Raw genomic sequence first — 22,155 nt, 5'->3', positions numbered from 1 at the left:
GCTTCAGGGGGAGTAAAAAAAAAAAACAAAACAGGGGTGGCCATCCTGATCTCAGATCAAGCAAAAGCAAAATTTGATCTAATTAAAAGAGATAATGAAGGAAACTATATCTTGCTAAAGGGTACCATAGATAATGAGGCAATATTAAACATATATGCACCAAGTGGTGTAGCATCTAAATTCCTAAAGAAGAAGTTAAGAGAGCTGCAAGAAGAAATAGAAAACAAAACTATAATAGTGGGAGATCTCAACCTTGCACTCTCAGAACTAGATAAATCAACCTATGAAATAAATAAGAAAGAATTTAAAGGGGTAAATTGAATACTAGAAAAGTTAGGTATTATAGATCTTTGGAGAAAATTGAATGGGAATTGAACACTTTTTCTCGGCAGTTCATGGAACCTATACAAAAGTTGGCCATATATTAGGACATAAAGACCTCAAAATCAAATGCAGAAAGGTAGAAATAGTAAATGCAATTTTTTTTCAGATCACAATGCAATAAAAATTACATTCAATAAAAGTCAGGGGAAAATAGACCAAAATGTAATTGAAAACTAAATAATCTCATTCTAAAGAATGAATGGTTGAAATAGCAAATCATAGATCAATAATTTCATGCAAGAGAATGACAATAATGAGACAACATACCAAAATTTGTGGGATGCAGCCAAAGTAGTAATGAGGGGAAATTTTATATTTCTAGATGCTTACTTGCACTACAAGTGCAACTTACTTGCTGCACTTCAAGTTCCTTCACCTTTTGAAATATCAGATTCCAGGCCCTTTGATCCTTTAAAGTGGAAGCTGCTAGGTCCTGGGTAAAATAAAATAGAAAATGAGAAAATCAATGAATTGGGCTTGCAAATAAAAAAGCTAGAAAAAGAATAAATTAAAAACCCTTAAATACCAAACTTGAAATTAAAAATAAAAGGAGAGATTAATAAAATTGAAACTAAAAAAACTATCGAATTAGTAAGCAAAACTAAGAGTTGGTTTTATGAAAAAAACCAATAGATAAATCTTTAGTTAATTTGATTAGAAAAAAGGAAAGAGAAAAATCAAATTGTTAGTCTAAAAAATGAAAAGGGAAAACTTTCCATGGATGAAAAGGAAATTACAGCAATAATTAGGAGTTAGTTTACCCAACTTTATGACAATAAATTTGACAAATTTGATTGTCCAGATTAACAGAAGAGGAAATAAATTATTTAAATAGTCCCATTTTAGAAAAAGAAATAGAACAAGCTATTGATCAACTCCCTGAGAAAAAATCCCCAGGACCAGATGGATTTACATGTGAATTTTGCCAAACATTTAAAGAACAATTAATTACAATATTATATAAACTATTTGACAGGGTACTGATACCTAAATCAGTTAAGATGAAAACAAAGAAAGAAAATTATAGACCAATCTTCCAAATGAATATTAATACTAAAATCTTAAATAAAATATTAACAAAGAGATTACAAAAAAATCATCCCCAGGATAATACACCATGACCAAGCAAGATTTATACCAGGAATGTAGGGCTGGTTCAATATTAGAAAAACTATAAGCATCATTGATTATATCAATAACCAAATTAGCAAAAACTATATGATTATCTTAAAAGATGCAGAAAAGACATTTGATAAAATCCAATGCCCATTCCTATTAAAAAACACTAGAGAGCATAGGAATAAATGGAATTTTCCTTAAAGCAGTCAGTAGCATCTATTTAAAACCATTGGTTAGCATCATATGTAATGGGGATAAACTGCAACCATTCCTAACAAGATCAGAAGTGAAACAAGGTTGCCCACTCTCACTATTACTATTCAATATTGTATTAGAAATGCTAGCTTTGGCAATAAGAAAAGGAGATTAAAGGAATTAGAGAAGGTAATGAGGAAACCAAATTATCACTCTTTGCAGATGATACGATGGTATACTTAGAGAAACCTAGAGAATCAACAAAAAAACTATTAGAAGTAATCCACAACTTTAGCAAAGTTGCAGGATAAAAAATAAATCCACATAAATCATCAGCATTTTTATACATTACTAACAAAATCCAACAGCAAAAGATACAAAGAGAAATTCCATTTAAAATCACTATCAATAGGGTAAGATATTTGGGGATCTCTCTGCCAGGGGAGGGTCAGAAACTATACAAGCAAAACTACAAAACATTTAACACACAAATAAAGTCAAATCTAAGCAACTGGAAAAATATCAAGTGCTCTTGGACAGGTTGAGTGAATATAATAAAGATGACAATACTACCTAAACTAATCTGTTTATTTAGTGCTATAGCAATCAAACTCCCAAGAAATTATTTTACTGACCTAGAAAAAATAACAACAAAATTCATCTGGAAGAACAAAAGGTCAAGAATTTCAAGGGAATTAAAGAAAAAAATTCAAATGAAGGTGGCCTAGCTGTACCAGATATAAAGCAGCGGTCATCAAAACCATTTGGTATTGGCTAAGAAATAGAGAAGTTGATCAGTGGAATAGGTTAGGTTCACAGAAGAAAACAGTCAATGACTATAGCAATCTAATATTTGACAAACTCAAAGACTCCAGCTTTTGGGATGAGAATTCACTATTTGACAAAAAACTGCTGGGAAAATTAGAAACTAGTATGGCAGAAACTAAGCACATTAACACAACTCTGAGATACCACTACAAACCTGCCAGATTGGCTAAAATGATAGGAAGACAATGACTAATGTTGGAGGGGATGTGGGAAAATTGGAACACTGATACATTGTTGGTGGAACTGTGAATGGATCCAGCCATTCTGGAGAGCACTTTGGAATTATACTCAAAAAGTTATCAAACTGTGCATACCCTTTGAAAATCCAGCAACAGTTACTATTATAAGTTTTGCGGCTTATATCCCAAAGAGATACTAAAGAAGGGAAAGGGGCCTGTATGTGCAAAAATGTTTGTGCCCTTTTTGTAGTGGCTAGAAACTGAAAACTGAGTGGTTGCCCATCAATTGAAGAATGACTGAATACATTATGACATATGAATGTTATGGAATATTATTATTCTATAAAAAATGACCAACCGCATGATTTCAGAGAGACTCGGAGAGACTCACATGAACTTATGCCAAGGATCATTATACATGGCAACAACATGAATATATAATGAGCAGTTCTGATGGATGTGGCTCTCTTCAACAATGAGATGATTCAAACAAGTTCCAATTATTCAGTGATGAAGAGAGCTATCTGTACCCATGTTTGCTTGCATTTTCTTTTCTTTCACAGTTTTTTTCTTCCTTCTTAATCTGGTTTTTCTTGTGCAGTGAGATAACTATAAATATGTATACATATATTGTATTTAACATATACTTTAATACATTTAATATGATGAATGAATTTAATATGAATCTAGGGGAGGGAGTGGAGGAAGAAAGGAAAAATTTGGAACAAAAGGCTTTGCAAGGGTCAATGTTGAAAAATTACCCATGCATATGCTTTGCATATAAAAAGCTTTAGTTAAAAAAAAAATGATGAACAAGCTGATTTTGGAAAGGCCTGGAAAGATTTACACGAATTGATGCTGAGTGAAACTAGCAGAACCAGGAATACATTGTACACAGTAACAGCAAGAATGTGCAATGATCAGCTCTGAAAGACTTGGTTCTTCTTAGTGGTTCAGTAATCTAAAGTAATCCCAATAAGCTTTGGATAGAAAATGCCATATGCTTCCTGAAAAAGAACTATGGAGATGGAATGTAAATCAACTCATGTTATATTCACTTCTTTTTTTCTGTTTTTTTCTCTCTCCTGTGGCTTTTCCCCTTTGTTCTGATTTTTCTCTCCCAACATGATTCATAAAGAAATATGTATTTTTAAATAAATTAATAATGAATAAATATTATTTTATCCTCATCAAAACCTTCATAAAAATATTATTTTCTTTTTACATTATCCTTTTTATTATCCCTTTTATGAGGAAACTGAGACAGACAATTTATTACAATAAGGTTAAATCACACTTCATCAAAGTGTCTATTCTTTATACTTCAATTCTCTGATGGATCTGTTCTCATTAAGGTGGGTACTCCTTGCAATGATATTGATTAAACCCCATCTCTGCCTGACCATTCAGAACAACGTGTCCATACATTCCATAAATTCTTCATAGGAGTCTATTCAAAGTGTTGGGACCATCTCCAAGATCTCTGACCATTGCAAAAGAATGTATGGAATATCAGACATCTCTAACTCATACTATATAACTGAACCACTTTCTTTTCTAGTTCTACATCTCCAGTGACATTCTTTCTGGCTCTTTTGCACAATTCTTTCTTGCTAAGATATTATCACTTATTCACACAGTATACTTCTCCAAAGAGCCTTGGCTGACCCAAGATGTTAATTCTTTAGAGATTTGGGGGTCCCATAATTTGTAGCTTTATAGCATTACCAGAATAATATTAGGGTTGAAAAGATGAACCTTAATTCATCATTGTTGAGCATTTTTTAGAGAAAATTTTGAAAACATTATATGTACTTCCCAATTTCCCAAATGCAATCTGCTCCTCTCCTTTCTTCTCCTGTTTAGTTCTGAGTCCAGTCAACCTTTTTAACATGAGTAAAAAAAGAAAAATGAAATACTGACATTTCTCTGATAATTATTACAATTATTATTTCAGAAAGCAACACTCACTCACCCACTTAGAAATCCTCACTTAGCAGCAGTTTCTAATGCTTTATTTTTTAGCATGATTTTCTTTACATTTTGAATGATGTCCTGCTGTTTCTGTTATAATAGAATCATAGGATTTTTTTTTACCTGAAATAACTCTTAGACACTACTGATGTGATGCTTTTTGTTTGTTTTCTTGCTTGCTTGCTTTGCTTTGCTTTGTGGTTTTGGTTCTCATCTATGTTTTTTTCAGTAACAAGCCTTTTTTATAGAAAGTCCTTTCCCACTCCCTCCTCCCCATCCTGTACAGACCAAGTACTTATCTGAAATGTCTTGCCTTGAGTTACACTTAAAAAGAGTTAAAGGATGCAGCTGTGTTCAGACAACTGACCTTTATTAGAGTTAGGACTTGAATTCAGGACTTCCTGTCTCCAAGGCCAGCCCTCTATTTACTACAATATTCTGGTTCTCATTATCTTCATTTTTTCAAAGAATAAAACTGAAGCTGGAATCTCAGCAGTACTGATGGAACACAAATGTCCTGACTTCCCAGACCATTGGGCTTTCCAATCATCAAGTTAGCAGTCATTGATCACAATGATCCTCTGAGAGATGTCAGTAGTATTATGTAGATTTTATAAATGGAACAACTAATAAATCAATTTAAATGAACCTTGTGCTTCCTAGATATTGACTCATTTATCTTTGTCTTTTTTGAAATGGGTATTCAAATGTGACCCACTCTGGAGTAGTATACATGTAACAGTAAACTGTTCTCTATTCCCACTGAAACCAAGGAAAGGAGAAAGTGAACTAATGTTTCAAGTGGGCAAGAATTAGGATAGGTTTCTATAGAATTAATGAACCTATTCCATCATAACTTTCCAGAGTACTCCAGATCATCCTAAATGGATAAAGAGAAACACAGTATTTCAGCATCTCATCATGTAATTCAACTATCTATATCAACAACTGGAATATTAATTCTGCTTTATTCCTCTATGCTCAAATAAATAAAGTTTTAAAATGATTACTAGTAGTGATGCACTACTAGTAATGATGCCTTGATTGCAAATATTGAGCAACAACAGAACCTGTGAAGACATATAGGAAACCATGTTCAATTATCTAAAATTAAATTTATATCTACTATCTATCTATATATCTACATATATAATATATATATATATCTAAAATAAATTTTTAAAAAATTTTAAAATATATCCTACTATGTTTAAGGTATGAAATTGGTGAAATCCTACTTGATGCTAAGAGATATACTTGCTAACCTCTAAAGAGTTATTTCAGTTCTAGAAAGTATGTCTACCAAGTCTTTCATAGTAATAAGGCATGAAATTTGGTTCTTTAATATACTGTTGATCTAGCTTAGGATAAAACAAAATCTGGTTTGGATGCTATTCAAAATATCTTCCACTCCTACCAGACAAATGAAAGGATACCATGATAGCTATCTGGGAAAGGAGCTTTCTTCACACTCCCAACTTTTCTATGAACTCAGGACTACCCTCACCACTTTTAGATGATCTATCATCGCCCAACCTAAGCAACTATTTTTTCATTTTTATTTTGCTGATTGGCATAGCCGGATTTTGTTTTCTCATTTTTTAGTTAATAATTGCATGATTTATTGTGAAAAGTAAATGAATAACAGATAAGCAAATGGAATTTTATATTTACCCAACCTTAGAGAGTTATGCATAAACTCTCACAGAAAGCAGCATGAAAGTGTGGAAGATTCAGGAGGAAAATTGGAAGGGATAAGCCAATGATCCAGGAAGCACTGGAAAGGACTGGCGTTGTATGCTTCCTTTAGCAATTTTCTAGACTTTTCTTCACAATTGACATGATGTAAGTCTGAAGTAAGTCTATTCCTGAATGACATACACAAATTTTATGGCCCTTAAAAATTCTATACAAAAACAAGGTAATCAAATCCATAGTATCATATTTAAGTCATGATCTAATCTAGCATTTAGATATATGAATGGAGATCATTTATTGTGCATATCTTGCTTTTCTTTTTAAAATTCCTCTTAAAAATTATTTTAATACTCATAGATTTTTTTCTTGTTTGTTGACAGATTTTTCAGCTTCTTGTAAAACTAATTCCTTTTAATTAGAAATATGCAGTTGGATCTATGGGACCATTAAATTTTATATTTTCTCCAACATTTCAGATTGCAATCCATGCCTGCCCATTTTATGTGACCTTTGTCCAAAAGTTCACTATAGGGAGTCCATCCAACATACTGAAGAACTTCCTCGTTCCTGACATTGAGAGAATAGTAATGGAAAGCCTGACCTTTCCACTTGTAATTCTTTGTCCTTGCCAGGTAACAATCCTAACTTCTTTTCTATTCATATATTTCTTCCCATGATATCTTTTATTTCTGTTTTCCTTTGATGTGCCTTATTTGTCATATGTCCTAGCTTAGTCACATCTATCATATACCTCTCTATTGCTTTTTAGGTAATATTCACTTTCAATGCTTCAGAGACTGATTTATTTTACATTTCATAGCCATACAATGCTGGTAGACTATTGGTATTAAATTGATGGGACTTTCTTTATAGGAAAAGTTTAGAATCATTAAAGAAACAGAGCCATTTTTAAGGTAATCCAGCCTGCTCTCTGTTTTCTTCTTCCTTTTTTTATACTCAGCTTAATTCATTGTCTGTCCCAGACATACAAGCTGATACATAGGCTATATATATATATATATATATATATATATATACACAGGCCATCCAAATGTCAATCATGATTTGGTCAATAGAAATTCTTCATCCATTTGGTCATTTAGGACATGCTCTTTTGAGTGGTTACAAATATCATCTTTAAAGCCTGATGCAACCAGTCCAATGACATCTGAAAACAGTAACTTCTAGAAGTCCTCACTATCTACAAGAAATCCTCTTCCATATGGATTCTGTATCAGATCTCCTCAATTACAGTGATAAATATTATTGGCAAGTATGCATCTCTATGTTTGCCTTACCTGAGTTGTGTGGCTAGATGGTTATTAAACAGTCATACTTGTTTTATGCCTTTCAAGGAATCTTTAATGATTTGTGGGATTCAATTGGAAGATAATCTTTAAGGTAGGGTTTTGCTTTCCCAAAGCAAGAGCAAGAGATTACAGGTGGAAAGGCTAAGCTTTCCATTGCTGTTCTCTCAATGTCAGGAATGAGGAAGTTCTTCAGCATGTTTGATGGACTCCCTGTGATAATTAATAAATAATAAGCCCAATTTAAGCATTGTCAGATTTGATATATAAATATTATCTCCAAATATTCTATTGCTTACTCTATTGCATAGATAGAGATGATATGCCATAATATTGAGTGTTGTTTATAGAGTCAAGAAAATGGGTCCAAGTCTAGTTTCTGGCACTTGTTACCTATATGGCCCTGGGAAGGTCATTAAACTCTATGCATCTCAGATAAACGCCTAACACTTAGTGGAGATTCTTTTTTGAGATATGATTTGAATTAGATGACTGTTAAAGTACCTTCAGTCTCCAAAATTCTATGTTTCTGAGATTAGTCTTGAAGAGTTCATGATCCTTAAAATCAATAATAGAATTTGAAATTTAGATTTCCAATGTCTTCTATATATAGTCAGCAAAAATTCTGCTAGTTGTCCAAAATATTAACATAATTATTTTGAAGTGCAACATGTAATTTGTAATGACATAAATAGGTTTGGTGGCTCTGTGGGAACTTTTGGCTTCAAAAGCATAAAGCAGGGCAAGTGAGACAAGGGGGCAGAATAATACAACTGTTTTCCTTAGGTGACTTGTGGAAGCAGAGAAGTGACCTGAGCAGGACACATTACTACAATGTATTTTAATTTACAGCAGCACTAGGACTTTTAAGGTTGGTCAGTCCTGTGCTGGTATGTGAACAGGGGTTTAATATTTCTTAGGATCATAGACCCAGAGCTGAAATAGACATTTAAAAAATCTTGTTCAATTCCTCATTTTACAGATGAGAGAACTGAAGCCAAGAAGGGTTATTACTTGTCCAAGGCCACACAACTAATAAGTTTCTGAGCTAAGATTAGAACTCAGCTCCTTCATATCCAAATCATCATTCTGCATTGTACCTTATGTTTTTCCTTGTCAGCATAAAACAAGTGACCCATAATCCTGAATAAAGAATTTCATGAGCACTTTTGAAGATAAAAATATATCATCAGCAATTTCTGGGTAGGATCAAAACTCAGGAATAAATCCCTGTTTATCTAACCTAGTCAAATCAATGTTGTATGTTTTGAGGGATAAAATTAAGTAACCAAATAAATATTAAAACTGCTATTCTTCACTGCCTTTTTCAAACGGAGTTGGTATTTAATATAGCTCACATTTCTATGGCAGATAGCAGGGGCAGTCAATAGAGTGCCAAGCTTGGAATCAGGAAGACCCAAGTTCAAATTTGGCCTCAGATACTTAACTAGATGTGTGACTCTGGACAAGGGATTTAATCCTATTTGCCTCAGTCTAATCATCTGTCAAATAAGCTGGAGAAAATAATGGCAAAATATTCCAGTATCTTTGCCAAGAAAACCCCAAATGGCGTCTCAGAAACCAACATATTTCTATAGCTCTTTAAGATTTGAAGAATATTTTCCCTACAATAACTATAATGTAGGTAGTGCAAATAGTATTTTTTCATTTTATAGATGGAGAAACTGAGGCTAAGAAAGAAACCTAAGTCTTTTGGCTCCAAGTCAACATTCTTCCCCAAACAGAATGAAAGTTCTTTGAGACTAAGGATTGTCTCATTTTTGTATTTGTATCCAAAACACTTAGCATATGGTATTATTTGGTTTTAGTTATTTTCAATTATGTCTCACTCAAAGACACTGAAGTAGTTTGAATTTCCTTCTCCAGCTCATTTGACAGATGGAAACTGAGGCAAACAGGGTTAAGTGACTTGCCCAGGATCACATAGGTAACAAGTATCTGAGGTCAAATTTGAACTCCTCTTCCTGATTTCATACATGACACTTTATCCACTGCACCACTTAATTTCCAAGCAAATAATATTTTTTAAATATTTGTTAGCAGATTGCATTAATTGAGATTGTACTTCCTTCCCATTCTTTTAATGACAAGATACAATTATGAAGCAAGATTACAAAGGATATATGACATTTGCTAAAGTTGTTTCTAGATAGTCCATGTTCAAACATGCTTTTTCTCCCTTTTATATTAAGAAATGGCAAAATACTCCATCAAACACAATCATTATTTTGATGGTTTTGCTTATCTGTTTTCTAAGAAAAAGTACAATAGAGGCTTTGATCATGGGTAAGCTATTAGTAGGACAAAACAAACATATGAATCACTTTTAAGAAGAAACTAAGGAGGAGCTAGACCAGTGAAAGACTAATATTTCTGAATTGGAAAACCTGGGTACGAGTATTTGTTCTGACACTCCTGAGTGGTATGACCAAAGGCAAACCAGGTTAGCTATTTGAACCTTAGTCTTCTCATCTGTAAAACAGAGATAATACTTTTACTGTGTACCTTATAGAATTATTATGTCTTGCAAATTTTTAATTTAAATTGAACCATAAAGAAATTACTATTAGGCAAGATAAGAAGCATTTAATAATTGCTTATTTGGGGCCAGGCACTATGCCAAGCTGAGGATACAAACACAAGCAAGAAAAATTAGTTCTTGTCCTCAAGGAGCTTGAGAGAAGACAAAACACAAAAGGGACCCAAAAAGGGGTGGAGAATGGGAAATAATTGCATGGATCTGAAGTCTGAAAAATCAAAAGGAGTGACATGAAGGAAATGAAGATTGAGTTATTCTGATCCCCTCCCCAAAACAGAGGGTATCACCATTGAGAGAAAGGATTTCAGGTTATTTTTACCTTTCTGAATCCGATTTTTCTTGTGCAACAAGAGAACTATACAAATATGTACACATATTGTATTTAAGATATACTTTAACATGTTTAACACGTATGAGACTGCCTGCCATCTAGGGGAGGAGGTGGGAGGGAAGGAAGGGAAAAGTTGGAACAGAAGTTATTGCAAGGGACAATGCTGAAAAATTATCCATGCATATGTTCTGTCAAAAAAAAAGGTATAAAAAAAGAGAGAGAGAGAAAGGATTCAAGCTCACTAGGGGCAGCAAGAGTGGGGACACAATTTTTCTTGATTTGCCATTGCCAATGCAGCAGCATTATTAAGATACTAAATTTAGTTTTATATCTTAGCTAGACATGAAAAGTTGTCTGTCACTAACTACATTTTAAAAAGTAGTCCCTATTCTCATTTTGGCAAGGGATAATTAGAATGTGCTAATGGGTAATTGTGATTGAATTGCTCCCTACTTAAGATTGTTTGGTTTGTACTGATAAGTGGTCTAATGGACCTTGATGGTAATCCTTAATATTTCAGGTAATAACTTGAAGGTAGAGACCATTTCATGAAAGAACTCTGGAATTCTTTTCCTGTCATCTTCTCTATATTGCTTGTATAAAAGAATTATTCTGATTAATAACTGATTCCTGTCTATATGTAGAAGGAACTGAGTTTTTATTTGTTGTTCAAATTGATTAAAACATTTTATTCAATATATCATGTGAAGTATTTTATTTATATACAGTGTTGTCCTTTAAACATTTAACTAGAGCATGATGTTTTTATTTTTAATTAAAATATTTTAATTTTTTCCTCAATTACATATCAAAGCAATTTTGATATTTTTTAAAAGATTTGAGTTCCACATTCTATTCCTGTCTCTTTCTTTCCCCTCTCCCCTCCCTGACATAGTACACAATCTGATAGAGATTATATATGATTAATTATAAAAAATATTTCCATATAATTAATTTATAAAAGAAGACTCAAATAAAAAAAAGAATGTGAAAAAAGTCTCAGTCTGTGTTCAGACAACATTTATTCTTTCTCTGGAGGCAGATAGCATGTTTCATCATGAGATATTGCTGCATATAATGCCCTAGTTCTGCTCATTTCATTTTGTATCAGTTCATATATGTCTTTCCAGATTTTTCTGAAATCATTTCCTATATCACCATAATAATTCACCACATATCACAACTTATTCAACCACTGTCCAAATGATGGGTATCCCCTCAATTTCCAGTTCTTAGTCACCACCAAAAAAAAGCTGCTATAAATATTTTTGTACACTGTGCATTCTTTTCCCATTTTTTAAATCTCATTGAGATAAAAACCTAGTAGTGCTATTGCTGGATCAAAGAGTATGCACAGTTTTCTAGCCCTTTGCTCAAAGTTTCTAATTGCTCTCCAGAATAGTTGGATAAATTCACAATTCCATTAATACTGCATTATTGTCTCAGGTTTTCCACATTACTTCCAACATTTATTATTTTCCTTTTTTCTCATATTAGCCAATGTGAAAGGTATAAAGTGTTACCAGAGCCCAGAGTTGTTTTAATTTGCACTTCTCTAATTCATAGTGATTTAAGAGCATCTTTTCATTTGACTATGAATACCTTTGATTTCTTTGTCTAGAAACTTCTCTTTCATGTCTTTTGACCACTTATCAATTGAGGAAGGACTTTTATGCTAATAAATTTGATTCAGTTCTCTAAATATTTAAGAAATGATGCCTTTGTTGGAGATATTTGTTGCAAAAATCCCCCCCCAAAAAAATTTCTACTTTCCTTCTAATTTTGGTTGCTTTGGTTTGGTTTTGGGAAAAACTTGGATTTTATATACTCAAAATAATCCATTTTGCATATTTTAATGTTCTCTATAAAGTGTTCTAAATTCTTCCCTTATCCATAGATCTGAACAGTAAACTATTCCATGTTCTACTAATTTGCTTATGATATCACCATTTATGCATAAAACATAGACCCATTTTGATTTTATCTTGGTATAAAGTGTGAGATGTTGGCTACCTAATTTCTGCCATACTGTTTTCTAGTTTTCCCAAATTATATTCCCAAAGTGTCAGTCTTTGGGCTTATCATATACTAGATTACTATTCCACCAATCTACCCTTCCATTTCTTAGAGAGTACTAGATTGTTTTGATAATTATTGCTTTATGATAAAGTTTGAGATCTGGTAAAGCTAAATCACCTTCCTTCAACTTTCTTTTTCATTGATTCCATTACTATCCTTGATTTTTTGTTTTTCCAGATGAATTTAAGCATGATATTCTTTAAAAGTTAAGGTACAATATGTCAAATAAACTATGTGTTATTTTTAATTCAAAAAGTTGTTTGGGGTATATATTACTGGATTTAATAAAATCCTGCTAAACTGTTGACTTATGCACATTATCCAGAATCATATTATCTTAAAGTCACATTTTTACACTTATTCTGTCACTGAGAATTCTCATGCATTATAGATTATAGTTGAGTATGGAAAGAGGTGGAAATAAAGTCACTGTGCATTTTTTAAACTATTGCAGCATTGTTAGATATTCCAAGATAAAGGGGCTCTAGGGAATAAGTAAACTTCCAGGATAGGAAAGCATCTGACTCATGATTTTGAGGTCCCGAAAGTCAGAAACAAAGTTGGGAGGGGAAATAATCATGACAACATTTGTTGCTACAATTATTATCATCATCATTATCATTTTATTTACAACAGTCTGATATTAGGCAGATATTAGAAAATGCTGGTGCATTGTTAGAATTCGCTTCATCCTTTCCAGTTTGTTTTACTTAACATATTTATACAGCTATTCTCCAGACACACTCAAAAGCTTTCATACTATAGAACTGGAGACTGAACAAGAAAAAAGGAGGTGAGTAGGGTATAAAGGCAGAAAGAGCTAATGTTTTTAAATCACTCTGCCTTTTGTTTTGAAATCACCTGAAGTAGAATGTTCAAAGTTTGACTAGAGAAGTTATGTCTTGGGGGTTACTGTGAAATCATTCCAAATTAATTGGGTTTTAAATTATTGGTGGAGATAAAGGCCTTTTAAATTAGCTGCAGGAAATGGACTTGTGAGGTGGTATTATTTAAAAGTAAAGGAGTGAAATGTTTGTTTCTTAAGAGGAGAATTTCATTTTATTCAACTGCATATCCTATGGTCGTTGCTTAGAGTCTCAAATTTGCCTTTCATTTCTTCATTAGTCCCTTTTTCACTTAAAAAAAAAACAAACATGGAGTGCTTCTCAACTTCAATACTCAGGCAATTTTGTACTTCAGCAACTCAAATAATTGCCTAACAAATCATCAAATCCAGATGGCATTGAATCAGTTCTATGTGCAAGATGCTCATTGCTGCTGATTTTACCTCATTGTCCACAGCCATATTCAATAATGTGATGATGGCAAAGAAGAGGAGAATGAGTCAGTTTGTTTTGCAACCACATACACTTTGCAAGTTTTACAAGTATCCCTTGTTTTAAAGAGCAGATGTGTTTTCTGCAAAGCAAATTGTTTCCCTGTTAACTTTCATTGTTGCTGTTGACAAGAGTTCCTACATTTTCTTGCTGTTCTAGACATCCAACAAGGGTGAAAAAAAAAATGCTGCAAAAGAAAATTAATTACTGAATGCAATATACATCAAAAGCAGTCTGAGAACCTGTGAGAGATGATCCAAACTTGACATTGTTTTTTTTTTTGTTTGTTTGGTTTTTTTTTGGTGCCTCAGAATAAAGGAAAGCATCTATTGTGTTTTCATTAAAGAGGTGATTTCTATGCTATTTTTCACCCTAGAATAAAAAAATACTTAGAAGAACTTAAACTTGAATAATGCCTCTTTAAAGGTAGAAGAGTTTTTGTTCTGTTTTGATTTTTTTCTGTTGTTTTCCTGGCTGTCTTCATTTCACTCTCACATGTGCCAATCCCCTTATTGCACCATTTTGGAAGTGGTGCCTAGGTGAATGTCAATTCATTACTGATAATTAAAGTAAAAATTCTGCCTTGCTAAATACTAGTAGATTTATAGTAAGGGAATAATATGCTTAATAATACTTGTTTAAGTGGTGTACTTGGGTTTGCTGTGCATTATAAGATGCAGATGGCTAAGTGACTAGCTTGTGATCACACAGTAATAATCAGAGGATCCTACTCTTCTGCTTAGACAACCATATTTCCATTACATTTGCATACTTCACTCCCAAATAATGTAAACTAAAGAGCCTAGCACTATTGGAGGAACTATGGATAAACAAAGCATACTGATGCTGGTTCTTAAAATTGTTTTAATTGTCTTTAAAACAATATATTAATATAGAACACAAAGTAAAGAAGTACTTTTAATCCATTACCTTCATTTTAGGGAACATACAACAAGGAAATAATTCCCTAAAAAAAGAAAAGGTTTATTGACTAAAGATGTTCATTGAAGAAGTATGATTAACAAAAGCAACAAATTTGAAGCAATCCAAGTACCCTTCAATACTGGAACAATTCTACTATGGTATATTCAGGGTGGCACATTAATGTAATGGAAGAACCTATATCTATTTTAGTAGCTATAGAAATAAAAATATGGAAATATGAGTAAAAGAATATTAAGTAAAATGACAAAACTATTTTCAAAAGGGAAGGAGTCAGTTTTGACATTTTAAAAATATGGATCTATAGCCATGGTCAAAGCATCCCTAGTTCAATTCCCTTTCCTCTATCCCTTATGTCTTCCCATATGGATAATTCACAATCATCCTTCTGACTTCTTTTAATTGGGTTCTTCTTCTCTTAAATTTTTATTTTAACCTCACAAGTTTATTGTTAGAAGTCATTATTGTTATTATGAATTATTACTATCATTACATGAGCCTAAGATAGGAAAGATAGGAATGTTGTAGGTATGGAATTAGTATTTAAGGATATCATGAAAATCAGTTGAACCAACTTGACCAGACTTGGGGACAAAAGAGGTATTTTTATCATTTCTTTCATTTATTCAATGATTATTTATTGAGCACCTAGCATTAGAATACAAATCCCCAAGATAATCACAGTGATTACAGAGTATAAAGAATTAAGGCTGCCTAAGTCTAGATCTAAAGAGCCACAAAAACTGACCTAATTTTCTCAATAGTCTCAGTCTTGTTTTACTTTGTTTTGTTTACTGAGGCAATTGGGGTTAAGTGACTTGCCCAGGGTCACACCACTAAGGCAATGTTAAGTGTCTAAGGCTAGATTTGAACTCAGGTCCTCCTGACTTCAAGGCTGGTACTCTATCCACTAATAGTCTCAGTCTTAATATGAAGTAGGGTTTTTTCCCTCTCAAAACCTTTTTTTGTTTCTGCTGTCTGTCACAAATACCATGATCCAGAGTGAGTTTTATTCTCTCTTGTATGTATAGATGAAGAAAAGCAACTTAAAACAAATGATTCATTTTTGGAGTTCAATATGAAGTCAAAACTTTTTATTCTCATCACTCCCTCATTCCTACTCAATCAGAAATAGGTGCAATATGTACCTTAGCATGGATTTCTTGGAGTTGAGAGCAAGTAATTCTGCAATCAATGATTTAGAATTAATGCCTAAGAAAGGAACTAATCTCAAGCTAAGGGGCCTATTCAGGAAGTCAAGTCTTGTGTAAAGATTTGAAAAGACTTCAGTTCTCTTCAAATATAGATCAATATTATCCCAGTGTTTTCATAGGCACAATTTTTAAATGGACTGATTCAAGCTAGAGACATTCTGTGCCTTTCAAGCTTTGCCAAATATATATACATATATATAAACATGGCCTTTATGGGGTCCCACTGTCCCAGTTGTAATTGTAAAATTCATTTATGAATTCTCCAGTGGAGCAAGATTAGCTGTGGTAAAGCTCATTTTTCTTTTTTTTTTGTAAGATGATTATTAGCTTCAACCCACCATCAGACTGAAGCTCAGCTAGAATGTAATGTTACTTTGTAGTGAGCCATCTGCTCGCATTGCACTGACTTTCTTTTCCCTGGGCCTGACTTCAAGTTCCAAAAATTAAACAGGAAAGGAAAATAAAGCTTTTCTAATATACTATTTTGCCTTCTTTTTCACCTCCTCTTCCCTCCTACTTCTGCCCAGGGAAATTCCTTTTTATTTATTTATTTGGTTTTTAATTTATGGGAAAAAAACAAAGCATCTCCATAATATAGCATAATAAAAAGATGATTGCCCATGAAACTCTAAATTTATTATGTTCAAATCACTATTCCTTTTAAATAGATAATAAAGCCACCATGTAAATTTCTTTTCATCTCTTCTCAATCCATTAACTCAAGGAACAAACATGTATACTTCCATACACCAAGCACTCTACAAGATGCTAGAAATAAGAAGACAAAAATTAAGACCTCAACATTAATGGGTTTCCACATTGGACACATGTTTCTGTTGCTTTTCTTTGTCACTTCACCCTTGCATTTTTATGGTCACTATTTGTCTCAGCCCCTTCCTATATTTCATAATTCATTTGTATGTATATCTATGTATAAGTGAGTATGCGGATACACATATAAATATATATGTGTGTAAATATAACATCATCCACAATGTTCCCTCATTTAACCTATTGTGTCTCCCACAGAGATTTTGGAGAGCATTCTAATCCTTGTGCCCCACCTTCTTACTAGTAGGTCAGGTGAATGTTGAAATTAAGCTTACCCAGATTTCAGCAACACATTTGACAAACTTTCTCATGCCATGTTTGTAAACATAATAGGTAAACGTTAGATAATTGAATTCAGTAAATTTGGAATTCATTGAATAACCAGACCCCAAAAATAGTCATGGCTGAGTCATTGAGATTTGAAGATCTTTAGGAAAGTCCCTCCAGGTGTCTGTCCTTGGTTCTGAACTTTTCATTTTTTTTTTCATGAATTGAAGAGAATAGATGGAATACTTATCAAATTTGCATATGATACAGTGCTTGGGGGATAACTGACACACTATATAACAGTATCAGGATTCTGAAGTATAGGCTAGAACTTTGGACCAAATGTAAGGAAATAAAATTGAATAGAGAATAGATGTCAAGTTCTGTATTTGAATTCCAAATTAACTTCACAAATGCATGATAGGTTATGTCTAACTAGAAAAATAGCTCCTGTGAAAAGCATATGAAAATTTCCGAATAATAACAACCAGCATTTATATAGCAATTAAAGGTTTGTAAAGCACTTTATGAATATTATTTCATTTTATCTTCAAAATAAACCTAAGAAATAATTATCATTAATATCCTCATTTTAACATATGAGGACACTGAGGCAGTCAGAAACCAAGTCAGAGTCACATAGCTAAAGTGTCCTACTCTGGATCTGAAATTATTTCTTTCTGATTCCAGATTTTACAAACTATCTGCTGTGCCATTTAGCAGCCTCTAGATAGTGTAGGATTGTAAACTCAAATGAGTCAACAGTTTGTCAAGACAACCCAAAAATCTGGGTGTTATTTTAGACTACAAAGTGTCTAGAATAAGTTGGTAATTATTCCACCATATTTTGCCCTAGTCAAAATATCTGGAATGTTGTATTCAGCTCTGGATAATACATAAGGCAAGGACATAAACAATTTAAAACTAAAATTCTTAGCCTTTTTGTGCTACCTGACAAATAATAGGTTTCTAAGAATAATATTTTTAGCAACAGCTGGGTGGTACAGTGGAGTCAGGAGGACCTGAGTTCAAATCCAGCCTCAGACACTTGACACTTTTTAGCTCTGTGACCTGGAGCTAATTATTTAACTTCCATTTCCTTACAAAAAAAAATAAACAAATAAAAATAACACCTTTAAATGTATGAAATGACAGAATTGAAAAACAAACCAAATACATTGAGATATAATAACAAAAGTATTTTCAACATAAATTGGTTTCACATATGTTGATTTTAGAATGCCTGGTCCGGAACATAATGAGAGGACAACTACAAAAGTAGTAAGAGTAGGAGAAAGCCATATGAAAATAAGTTGAAGAATTTGGAGATATTTAAGCTGACAAATAAAAGACTTAGGAGCAATTTGATGGCTATCTTAAGAATCTGAAGACCTTTCATATGAAAAAGTAATTAGAGACTTATTCTCTTTGGTTACAGAGGGTATAACTAGGAGCAATTGATGAAAGGGTCTCAGAAGCAAATGAGGGAAAACTTTCTAACAATTAGAACTATCCAAGAGTGCAATGGGCTGTCTGAGAAGGTAATAAGTGTCTCCTTGTGGAGTTTATTGAGGTAGAAGATGAACAGAATAACATGATTGTTTGGGATCAGAGGTTCTTGGGATCATAGATTTAGAAGTAGTAGTCCTATTATTCCCTTACTCCTCATCCTTCAGATGAGGAAACTAAGCTTCAGGGAAGGGAGGAGGCTGAGGAGAAAGTTATTTACTCACAGGTGAAAAAGCATGCTTTGAAGTTAAATCTTCTGATTTTGAAGACTTAGAGAATTCAGAATTATTTTTAAATGTAATCAACATAGTAAATAATATTGCCAAAACAGCAGGATTCAAAATAGTCCCACAAAATCATCAACATTGTTAAGATTCAAACAAGGAAAAAAAAGAATAGAAAATGAAAAGATCTTTAGAATAACAAGAAATGTTATATATCTAGGAGTCCATCCACTGAGACCCTTAAAGGATTTATATAAATAAAAATATAAAACTTGCTTAATGGAAATAAAGGAAAGACTAAACACAGGTTTTCATTGTTTGTGGCTAAACAATATTAGTATAAGATAACCATCCTATCCAAGGGAAATTTTAGATTTAGCCCTATACAGATGAGAAAACTTATGAAATTGGGCAAAAAATAATAACAAAATTCAAACATTTTATCAAAGAAAAAAGTAAGGAAGAAGTATCTTAAATTGTACTATAAAGTGCCCATTACCAAAGATATCTCATAGTGGATAAAAAAATAGAAAAATAGTTCAGTGGAAAGATTAGAAAATTAATAAATAAAATAAAATAAAATAAAATAAATATTTACAACACACAGCAGTATTGGTTCTTTAAAATAAAGAACTCTATGGAATAGTATTGTTCTATAAGAAATGATCAGCAGAATAATTTCAGAGAGGCCTGGAGAGACTTACATGAACTGATGCTAAGTGAAATGAGCAGACCCAGGAGATCATTAAACACATTAACAGCAAGATTATATGATGATCAATTCTGATGGATATGGTTCTCATCAACAATGAGATGATTCAGGATAGTTCCAATGGTCTTGGGATGAAGAAAGCCATCTGCACCCAAAGATAGGACAGTGGTAACTGAATGTGGACCACAACATAGTATTATCATTCTTCTTGTTGTTGTTTGCTTGCATTTTGTTTTCCTTCTCATTTTTCCTTTTTGATCTGATTTTTCTTATGCAGCATGATAGTTGTGGAAATATGTATAAAATAATTGCACATGTTTAACATATATTAGATCACTTGCTGTCTAGGGAAGGGATGAGGAGAAGGGAGGGAAACATTTTTTAAATTAAAAAAATAAAGAACTCAAATTTCTAGGTAAGGAATAATTTTTCAACAAAAATACAAGAAAAACCAGAGAGTGGTTGCTAATAAGCCAGAATTAGAACAGACTTTCATATTGCATAGATAAATGACAAATATGAAAGGAATATCATGATAATTTAGATAAATGACAAATATGAAAGGAATATCATGGATAAGTTAGAGGAAAGAGACTATATTTTTCATAACTTTTTAAGAGGAGAAAGCCTAAACTAACCATAATATAGATAAAATTATAAAAGACAAAATAAATTGTTTTCATCATATAGAAATAAAAGAAACAAAAAAGTAAGGCTGCTAGAATAAGAAAAGACACAGATCAGAGGAGAAAAAATTCACATTAAATATCTGAGAGAAATCTGACATCCAAAATGCATAGGGAACTGAAAAAAACTTTGTAAGATTGATAACAATTCCCCAATAAATATATGGCCAAGGAATATGAATAGACAGTTTCAAATGAAGAAACATTATCACCAACAACCATTGAAAGAAAGTGTTAAAAGTTGGACATAAGAGAAATGCAAATTTAGAAAATTCTGAAGTATCTTCTTATCCCAAAATGTGAAAGGTGAAAATTGCTCATGCTGACAGAGTTATGGAAATATAGGCATTACAATTCACTGCTAGTGGAGTTATGAATTATTCTAACCTTTTTGGAAAGCTATATGAAACAAAAGTTACAAAACTGTTCAAAATACTTTGATCTAACAATCTCAGTATTAAGTTTCTGCCCAGAAGAGATTATGGAAAGGAAAAAGGGACTCATCTGCATATAAATATTTTTAGCAGCATTATCTTCAATAGCAAAAATTTGGATACAAATTTTGTACCCAATGATTAGGAAATGACAAAATAGCTTATGCTATATAAATTCAAAAGAATATGATTGCAATGTAGGGAATTGCAAGTATGAGAAAATTAAAGAAATGTGGAAAAAATTAGTGGTACGAGCAAAGTTGTTGTCTGTCTTTTATTCTCAAAGAGGACCATGACATCAGAGAGGTGATGCCATGACATGCAGATGTAATTGGATTTAAGTCAGGGAGAACTGTGCAAGGTCACCTACCTCACTTTCCCCTCCAGAGCCATCTACGTCCAGTGACAAGACATAGATTAAGGCAATTGGAGAATAAAGAAAAAAGAACTGAAAGAATATATACACTGACTACACAACACAAAATGTCAACAGAACTCAGGCTAAATGCAGCATTTGCTACTTCCTGGTAAAACATGTCCTACAGCACCAAGAACTCTGAACTTGCATGAAATTGGTTAAATCTTTGGGGGGGGCCTCTTCATCCCATAACATATCTCTTTGATTTGTTTTGTACCCTCACCCAATGTCTCTTGCAGGAAACTTTAGAATGTAGCTTTCTTTTTCCTATGCTGTTGTTTACTTATATTCAGTCATATCTGACTCTTCATGACAACTTTTTTGGGAGGTTTCATGGCAAAAATACTAGAGTGATTTTGTCTGCAAGTTATGAGTCTCCAAGTCTCATATTTCCCCAAATATGAGAGTTCCTTAAAATTAGGTATTGTTTCCCTTTTATATTTGTATCCATAGAACTTAGCTTATTTTTTTTTTTTTTTTTTTTTTTTTTTTGCTGTTGTTTTTAGTCACTTTCAATCATGTCTGACTCTTATCAATCCTTTAGGGATTTTCTTGACAAAGATATTGGAGTGGTTTGCCATTTCCTTCTCCAGCTAATAAGGATAGCAGGTTTGCATAATTTGCTCAGTGTCACAGTGTTAGTAAGTGTTTGAGGCTAGATTTGAACTCAGGACTTCCTGATTCCAGGCTCAGTCTTCTCTCTCCTGTACTACTTAGATGCTTAGCTTTCACTACATTGTGATCATGTAAATACTCAAGGTAACAATGCATATCAGGCATGGTAGTCTTTTTTTCACATAGGAAGCTATACAGTTCTCTATAGCACAGCCCTATTCTGTGATTTAGTCTCCCTTGAGGAGGGAGATGAATTCAGATTTGCCAGCAAAGTGACCTCCTGACATTCTAATGTATACCATTTATACCTCA

The sequence above is a fragment of the Sarcophilus harrisii genome, chromosome 1 (assembly GCF_902635505.1).
Source record: "Sarcophilus harrisii chromosome 1, mSarHar1.11, whole genome shotgun sequence".
NCBI lineage: Eukaryota > Metazoa > Chordata > Mammalia > Dasyuromorphia > Dasyuridae > Sarcophilus > Sarcophilus harrisii.
The sequence above is the reverse complement of the archived record's forward strand: the minus strand, read 5'-3'. Positions refer to the sequence as shown.